We start from the raw sequence: 9,157 nt of genomic DNA, 5'->3' as shown, positions 1-9,157 counted from the left end.
GAAGGTGGGGCTGAAAGAACTGTGACTGGCCCAATGTCACCAAGCAGGCTTCAGGTGGAAGAGTTGGGAATCAAACCTAGTTCCCCAGATTAGAGTCTGCACACTTAATCACTACATCACACTGACTCTGGGGGACAATAAAGTTCACTAAATGTACAGAGGCAAAAGTGGCCAAAAGGCAGAAGGAAAAGAACCTTCACCAGCACAGCCTCTCCAAAGCCACAATCTTATTTTGCACACTACTTGAGTCAGCCATTACAAAGGCAGGGAGATCTGAGACTCAGCATGTGAGTGATTGCATCTATCCAAAACACTATGTTTACTACAAAGGGCATGGCATTCCTAGAGAGGATGAAATTTCACTTCACAAATCACAGAACCTGCATTCAGGTGGCAAACTTCGCCATGGTTTATTGAGAGATTTGCACACTCTCATCACCTCCTCCCCTTTTGTGTGAAGACCAGTGAAGAAATCCTGTTTAAAAACTAACTCATTAACTGTCACAATAAGAGGTGCTAAAAAGGAAGGGAAAAGAAAGTGGTGTGTGTGTTTTTTAAATTGTCCCTAGTTATAGGGCATAAATAGTAATTGTTGACTTTAGAAAAATTGTAATTTATTTTGCATATTTCTTGTGTCCTCTTTATGTTTTCCTTACTTCTGGTTTATAGAAATCTGCAAAAAGTAATTTCTTATGCCCATATTACATGGATTATCATTAGATTCTTTGAGACTAAGTTTACAGTAAGATGCTGTAATTGTAATGCTCAAAATTATACCTGCTAAATCATCCCCTGGCCAGTTTTATGACAGTTGCCCATAAATACCAGCCTGTGCTCTTTGGCTTTTGTTGAGAAGCAAGTTTCCTTGACTGTGCAGAGTCCGATATGTGGCTAAAAGCATCAAATGATGTTTGTTTAGGAAATAGGGGATATGCTTGAAGTTTCTTAGTCTTGTTTGTGGTGCTAAAGTTCTCATTATTCTTCTATTGAGTCTGTTCCTTGAACTTTGGTTCCTTGAACTCCTTCAAATGGCTTTGTGCGAGTCAGTATGACGTAGCGGTTCAAAGTGTTTGGGGATCCTGGCCAGTCACACTCTCAACAGGATTATTATGAGGATAAAAAGAAAGAGATGAGATTGCTGTAAGCTGCTTTCCCTTGGGGGAGAAAGGCGAGGTACAAAAGAATCAAGTAAATTAAAGAATAAATAAAAAACTGTTCTGATTTTAAAACCTTGTGTTATTGATACCATTTAGGAAAGTATTTTTAACATTTAGCATCACCAGAAATGATCTGTACTGTCTATATCTGTTCATTTTTTGGGAAACTTCATGGCTTTTTTTTCTTGAAGCACCTAACCATTCTTAAAAATGTGCGAGAAGACATAACCATCTTTGCCTAAATTTCAGATGACCTCTGATGCTCAGAATTCCTTCAAACATGGCATTTTATTCTAGAGAGAAGTTCCTTCATGACATGACTTGTTTCCTTTAAGCAGCTTATTTAGTTGGCAGGACCCCACTTATCATTACTGTGTCACCAAAAGAAATGTGAAATTAAGGGATTCATTCACTTGACAGTAGTGCTTAGGTCTTTGCTGCATGCAATCCACAGAGTCAGTTCTTTCTCTATCATTACTCTGAGTGCACCCTGTAATTGTGAATGGAATGCTATAATGTAAAGAATTTGTGCTGGACATGGTTTGGATTTTCCAAGGCATTTGCTCTCTGACCCTTTTTATGAGATGATTGAAAGGATTTGGGTGTTTTGAGGGGTTTTCGGGGTGGGGGTTGTTGTTGCTTTTTTGAAGTTTGTAGCTGAAACTCAGTGTGGAAGAGCTAATTTCTCTATGCAGTAAATGCCAGCACAGAATGCCAATGAACCCTATAAAAATATTGAGGGAAATCAAAGGAAAAGTTAAACTTATTCTAGTGAAGTCTAGTAGCAAGAGAATAATTCACAAGTGCCGAATATCTCGTAGGCAGTTCTGTTAGCCATTCATATCTTCTTTCTTCTTTAAGGTTACGTTTGGACCTTTATAATAAGTTTTGTATTGATAGTCAATTTTGGGTTTTTGTAATAACTTATGGATTGCAAGCAATTTTTGCTTCTTGGATAAGCTAGGATGATACTTTTAAATACAATAAATATCTTAGAACATACCATATTCTACCCCAACAAATCTTGTTTCAGAGTATGAAACCTCAAACAAAAGAAACTTCCTGGATCTTTCTAATGGTATAGAAAACCACTATTCTTCCATTGCATTTCCCCCTCAAGAAAATAAAATCTTATTCTGCTCTAACATTTTAACTTATTCTAGTCATATTTAAACAATTCAACAAAATGCCAGAAAATCAGCATAGATCATGTTCAACTAATAAATCTGATTTTCCTAATTTATCAAAATTTTATTAAGTAATGAAAAATTAATACACCCATTTTCACAATGCTACCAGGTTAGGCTGACAGTTTTGTCCACCTGATTTCAAGCAAGCATCGGCAGTTCCATTCAATCTGCTTTCAAGTTTAAGAAAATAATTTTGGTGGGCTGAAAAGGAATCATTGGTGCTGTTTTTCTCCTTTAAAGCTATAGCTTGACTTTGAACAAGCCACAGAGTGGGTTTTTCTCATATCTTTATGGACCTTTAGTCTGTAAACTACAATCAACTTCTACCATCAGTCCCAGTAATGTGAATGGGGAGGAAACAGTGTACTGCACATGTGAACATCCTTCACTTAATGTGAATATCCTGGATTAAATGATTTGTGGGTTGTAACAGACATTCTCAGTACCTTAATCAATTTCCCCTTCATAATTGTGTGACCAGGACTGGAGGACCTGTCCCCCAACACTCACAGCAGTCTTCATGGTCTAAGGCTGGTTTTCTAGCAGGGCAACATGGCCACTTTAAATCAGCACATATACTGTCCAGACCATCTGCCCATGGGTCATCTCAGCCCCCTGTGGGGACTTCCAAGAGGTTTCTGGGCCTGCACAGCTTCAGTGCCACATTTAAAAGGATGGCCAGCATCAGATTAAGGAAGGAAAGGAGAAATATCACACTTCAAAATGTATCTCATATAAGGCACAAGAGGTATCATCTATAACTATTGCATTTTCTGTATAAAAATATACATAATACACTGCAACATATGTTGTATGGTTGGCAACATAAATAGTAAAATGTCAAGGATACCATAAACGTGTGTCAATTAGTTAGAAAATAGAATGAAACAGCGCTCTCATGACTGAATAACGGTAGCAAAAACTGATTATAGATCCAAGTGAAAGAATATGAGCAGAACCTGCAAAGATGGAAAGAGATTTATGAAATCACCTCAAAAACAGGGTCAGTATCCAAAATAAATCTATACAGGAGAGCTTTATTTCAAGGGAGTGCATGGAAGGAAAACAATCGGAGGCAGCCCAACCGGCAAGGCCAGCTCATAGGGAACCAAAAGTAAAAGGATTCAGATGTCTTTATACTAACGCCCGAAGCATGGGCAATAAAAAGGAAGAGCTGGAACTTCTCATGCTGATGGAAAGGTATGATCTAGTAGGCATCACAGAAACTTGGTGGAATGATTCTCATGACTGGAATGTAATGGTGGATGGATATGAACTGTTCAGAAAAAACAGAATAGATCGAAGAGGTGGAGGAGTGGCACTGTATGTGAGGAAAGGGCTTACCTGTCAGGAAATTCTAGTGAAGGAGAGCATATCTACAGTGGAAAGCATCTGGGTGAAAATAAGCGAGGGGAAAACAAACAGTGTGGTGGTTGGTGTCTCCCACCGACTGCCTGACCAACGGGAGGATGTGGATGCTGCACTTTGTGAGCAGCTTGAGAAAATATCCAAGCGGCAGGACCTTGTCATCATGTCATCAATTTCCCAGATGTGTGCTGGGAAGCAAACTCTGCAAAGCATCCTCAGTCATGCAACTTTCTGACCTGCCTGGCTGACAATTTCATTTATCAAATGGTAGATGAACCCACAAGAGGTTCAGCCATACTGGACTTAATACTGACCAACAGGCAAGAGTTGGTGGATGAGGTGAAGGAGGTGGGGACCCTAGGGGGAAGTGACCATGTCCTCATAGAATTCCTTTTGAGATGGGGAGCCAAGGAAGCTTGTAGCCAGACGCGGATGTTGGATTTTCGTAGGCAAACTTTAATAAACTCAGAGACATGATGAGTGTCATACCATGGACGAGAATGCTGGAAGGGAAGGGAGCATGTGAAAGGTGGGCGCTACTCAAACAAGAGCTATTGCATGCTCAATCAATGACTATCCCAGAAAGACAAAAACACTGCAGGAGCTCTAAGAAGCCTATTTGGATGAACAGAGAACTTCAAGAGGAACTAAGAAAGAAAAGGAAAATGTTCAGGAAATGGAGGGAAGGACTGTATGGCCACTTCCAAACCTATGATTCTATGATTCTAACCCTCAAATGGATTTGTAGAATTCCTGCTTTCACTCTGCTGGCATATGCTTCTTGGGAGACACTTTCCCAAATAAATCTAGCTACTTTGAATGTACATGACCCTTTGGACTCAAAAACAATTTTATGTTCTTAAACAAGACAATGCTAAGAGTGGAATGATTCTGCATAGTGTTACACGCTTAATCTCTTACTTCTTTAACACAACCCCAGGAAGACGGTGGAGGTGGGGGATTAGACACATTCCTCTTCAGCTTGTGTACTGTTTCTGAAATTTGGCTAGAATTACTAGCTACCACTCTAAACAAAACTAGTTCAAAGCAAGCATATGCTGAATGACTGATAGAAAATAGTTTCCTTATTTGATTTTGAAATGAGAGATGGAGTAACCCATGCAGAGCAGCAGGGGATGAGGCTAAGGGGACAGAGCAGGAGGGAGAAGGTCGTGTTAGTGGCTTTGAAATCATTAATAGAATAATACAAATATGCATGCATGAAATTTAAAACATTTCTCCCTGTTCTGTTGAGAAGAAAAAACAGCTAGCTCATCTCCCGGTAGTTTGTCATCTTATCCTCTGAGCAGATTGTCTGAGTTTACATGACAGCAGTGCAATCTGTTTGTACACCACTTAGATCGGATAGGCATGAAGCAGAGACAGAGATGTCAGAAGTAGCAGGCAGGAATACTGAACATTCCCCCACAGTACTTTTGCTCTGCTTACGCCAAGCAACTGCTGCCCTCCTGTTCTTCTAAGGCCGAATGGCTTAGTCCTCAGTGTAAACTGCACGGAGCTTTTATTCCAACCCCAGATCGATTCAGTCCCTGCCCTCTACACAAAATGCGATTTCCGTTTGGATTTGAGGTGATTTAAAATTTCCTTCTGCAGCAAGAAGGATTGATCCGGAGTGACCCTACCTTTATTGTGCAATATCTTAGAGTGCTTTTAATTCTGAATATATTATAAAATCGCATTGTTTTGAATTGGGGCTCTCCTCCGTGGTAGAGGACCCGTGATTGGCCACAGGTGGTCATATGATGAATTTGCCTTAAAAGAGAAGCCCCTAATTTCTCTCAACTTCTTTCGGTCCTGTATTTTTCCCCCTTCTCTACCTTTTTAGATCTTCTCCCCCTCCCCTCCAAGAAAAGAAAGAGGCTCCCTGCTTGGCTCCTCTCCCCCCCTTCAAGAAAATAAAGAGGCTTGACTCCCCCCCCCCCTTCTGAACTCCCCTAACCATGTGCAGAAGACTTTCCTGTTTCAATGGGGGGGGAGGGAAGAGGAAGATTCGAGTTCAAAGAGATCTGAATTCAACAGGATTGACAATGGAATAAACAAAGTAAGCGCAGACTCTGCCCTCATTTCAGACATAGTAGTATATAAATATTGCTTACATGGTATTTGTTTTCAGGTTTACCAGATTTATTGGTATTGCCTTGAAACATGTGCACATTCTTTAACTTGAATAGCCCAGGTTTACCTGATCTCATCAGCTAACCATAACTAGCTCTGGTTTGCCCCTGGAAGGGAGACCACCAAGACCAGAGTCACAATGCTGAGGCAGGCAATCACAAACTACCTCTGTTAAGTCTCTGGTCTTGAAGACCCTTTGAGGGTTCCATAAGTCTGCTGCAAGTTGATGGCATTTTACACACACACTGTATGGATACAATTTACAGACAATTTACAAATGTTTAGAGATATTTCCCTATATTTTGCAGTGTTAGGGAACTGATAATTTGAGAATTTGTGCTAAAATCATAACTATAATTCTAGAAAAAGACTTACTTTGCTATACAAGCTGTTCTAGTTGCTTTCTAATATTCAGGTTATATAATCTGTTTCTCAGTCTAGTAGTCTTTGAAATCAGAAATATTATACTAGTTCTGCCTTTTCCCCCAGCCGGCTGCAACCCTGTCTGACTCTGAGGAAGAGGCAGATCTGAGAGTCTTGTCAGGACCAGCCCCTGAACTTCACTGCCAACAGCCTCAGCCGCACCTGGACTTCCTATGGAACCCAGTCCAAAACCTGAACCACAACCAGGCACAAGCTCCCAGCCTTTGGACACCAAGCATGATGCAGAGGCATCAGCTTCCCACCCTTTTTCCTAAGACTAAGGAGCAATGGCATAAGAAACAACATTTTGCTACAAGAAAAACGGAGAATTGCAAGACCAGAGCAGAACTGGCCCTCAAGGGTCTTTGCAGAGCTCAGACTGAATAATGAAACAGCTATTCATGGTTAGCTGCTTAAAAAGAGGCTGGAGCCCATTGTGCTGGCAACATCTTTCTTATTGGATCTGCACCTCCAGACCCAGCTCTCTCGCCTTGACTCTCTCTCTCTCAGAGCCTGCCTCCCTGACTGATCTCCGGCCTGTGGCTTTCAAGAACAGACTTTCTTCTTGCTCTCATTGGACCTGGTTTACATGAGTGAGGGATTTTTGGATACTGACTTCAGCTTCTGTTCTGTGGCTGTGCTTTGCATACTCCCCAAGGTTATTCAGCTGGCAGCACACCGCTCTCTGCCATGCCTGGAGACTTGACATTTAGAAACTCTAAGTACAACATGGTAGGAATACAGTTCAGTCCAATCAAGTTGACCCATCTAGGTGTGCAGGAATGCACATTTAGATCACTCAAGCACCATCATCCCCTACCTGAAAAAAGTCTGGACACAGTGAAATATACAGATATCACAGACAAGAAGCATCACATGTTCCTGAGCGTCTGTGGCTTGGCAACGTTCGAGCCGGCCCAGGATCTGATGACACCCACTAAGATCAGCACTGAGGTAGAAGGGGTGTTGAGTATGTGGATTAGCAGAATCTCAGAGAGGGAACTGCAGAGTGGGAACTGCAATTCAAACATTATGGTCTGTTAATGGGATTGGCCAGTGCAGAAGATCCATCTTGCTACTGGATCGTTTAAATGGTCCAATCAATTTGAAACTGGGGAACTTGCACAGAGCCAATCACAGGCTTCGGTGGGAACCCTGCACTGCATATAAGCTTGAGTGGTGGGCTGTTGAGTTCAGTTGTGTGTGATTTAATAAAAAACTGATGTTTTGGCACACAAGCAACTCTGTGGCCTACTGAACCTACTGTTCAATAAAGGTATTGAGCAATCTGATGATGCACCATCAAGTGATGTGCATGCATGTATGAATGGATCGTGCATTTTACTAGGTGCAAGCAACCATGTTTCCAAGCCTATGTCATCTAATGACTAGTAACTGGGCCTGGAGAACCAGTATTTCCCCCCACTGGAGCATCTTCAGAAGATTATTTGGAGAAGGAGAGACACAGAAACTGGACTGTCAAAATTTACAGCTTAGAAGAGGGCTGAAAGTCATCCCTAGATCTAAACAAAAAGAATATTTATTGATGTAATCACAGCCACAGTGATCATAGCAGTGCCAGTGGGGGGAAAGCAAGAAGAGAAGAAACCACCTATAAAGTTTTAAAACAAAAATTAGATTGTTTCCATTTGTTTGTGGATTTCTGATTTAATGTCTGCAGTCAATTTAATAGGTTGGTGGCTTTTTTCCCAGCCAATAAAAAAAAATTAAGGTCTGAGACCACAGATGCCTAGAAAAATGTGTACACACACACACTTTAAATTCCCAGTTGGTGTTTCTGCTGTTCTCATGCTAAAGTTTAAAGGTTACTGCTGGAGTTCCAATATAATATTTTCATGGTTCATATGAATCTGTATTATTTTTCATTTTTGTTGGCTGCTTTCATTATGCCCCTGTGAGTCTTAGAAGCCATCAGACTTTCCTGCTGTTGAGAGATATACTTTTCAAAAAGCAATCTAATACAAAAATAATTGACTCTGATTTGCTTTGCTAATGTTGAGAATATGCTAAAAAGAGGAAACCAGCTTTTGTGGCTGCATTACCCAATGGGAAATTAAGAAGCTGCAGAGTGGGATTAAAACACAGGAGGTAAACTTTTGCAGGCTGTATTGACACTTAATGCTTCATATACAACAGATGTCAATTAATTAGAATGTCAAAGTTAGCCCAGATTCCTTGATTAGTCTCTCTGAAAAGGGTGTTGTTGGAAGAAATAATAATGCTTTGGTACTAATTCTGGCCCTGACCTGGATGGCCCAGACTAGCCCCGTCTCATCAGATACTGGAAGCTAAGCAGGGTTCACTCTGGTTAATATTTGGATGGGAAGGAAGTCCAGGGTGTCTGCGCTGAGGTTGGCAATGGCAAACCACATTTGTTTGTCACTTGCCTTGAAAAATCGACAGGTCTGCCATAAGTTACCTGTGACTTGGCAGCACTTTTCACCACCACCATTAGCTTTGGCAGGATCCCATTGATAGGATATAAAGGGCTGTCTGAGTGGGAGAGAATCTGCTAGACTAGCAACATGATTCACAATTGAGGCTAGAGTGGTTACACTTTATCTGTTTCAGTAACAGTCTCCAAATGTAAAGGTCCAACTTCTCCTTAATCGCATCTGTCCTGACAGGCCAATAAAGCTAGTAAATTTCTTTTTGTCTTACAGGTGTTAAAAGCACTTCTATGACAAGGTACTTCAACAGCCTGCACCTGTACAGTACATATACACAATAGAGACTCAAACCTTGCAGACTGTTTACTTGACTCAGCCTGGAAACTGTGATATGATAGCAAAGAAGGTAAATGCCATCGTGGGCTGTATCAACAAACGCATCACATTAAAATTGCCAAATATCATAGTTCTG

This window comes from Paroedura picta, chromosome 6 (genome assembly GCF_049243985.1).
Source record: "Paroedura picta isolate Pp20150507F chromosome 6, Ppicta_v3.0, whole genome shotgun sequence".
Classification (NCBI taxonomy): domain Eukaryota; kingdom Metazoa; phylum Chordata; class Lepidosauria; order Squamata; family Gekkonidae; genus Paroedura; species Paroedura picta.
This window is presented reverse-complemented; position numbering follows the sequence as displayed.